Genomic DNA, 796 nt, shown 5'->3' with positions numbered 1-796 from the left:
CAATGGGCGAACAGAGAGCTACTCTCTCAATAATTTTTTTTGTCACAATTCGTAGCTGGTGTGTTTGGATACCATTATTAGTTTTTTGTGGTGTTTCTTTCAATGGGCGAACAGAGAGCTACTCTCTCAATAATTTTTTTTGTCACAATTCGTAGCTGGTGTGTTTGGATACCATTATTAGTTTTTTGTGGTGTTTCTTTAAAGAAATATCATAGCATTGTGTTTTTTCCCAAAGTATTTTGAAAATATTATTCTGAGTTTCTTGGTCAATACTGGTTTAACTATTTCCATACGCATATATTATATTATAATAATATCATGTATGAAATAACACATATATGTTATAATATATTTTTTATTGACTACTATACTATATCCTATTATATTAGTTACAGATTATAATATAGACTAATATAAGATATATCATATTAATTAATATAATTATTTATTATACTATATTATGTTTATTATTTTATTAATAGTATAACATATTTCTTTTGTATATTATATAGATAATCTATATTATATGATATTGCATCAATATATATCATGTTTTACTTTAATATCATAACATAATATAATAAAATAAATTGATTTTTTCATACTTTAACACTCTTATTATATTATATTAATTTGATATAAAGTATACTAATATAATATGTTATATTAAATAAAATAGAAAATTATTTATTTTTAATATTTTTTAGTTTTATATATATTTTATAATTTTCTATAATATTTAACTTTAATATAATAGTAATTTTATTATATATATTATATTAATTAGATTTAATAT

Source organism: Asparagus officinalis, unplaced genomic scaffold (genome assembly GCF_001876935.1).
Source record: "Asparagus officinalis unplaced genomic scaffold, Aspof.V1 AsparagusV1_Un17, whole genome shotgun sequence".
In the NCBI taxonomy this organism is placed as follows: domain Eukaryota; kingdom Viridiplantae; phylum Streptophyta; class Magnoliopsida; order Asparagales; family Asparagaceae; genus Asparagus; species Asparagus officinalis.
Note: the sequence above shows the minus strand (reverse complement) of the source record.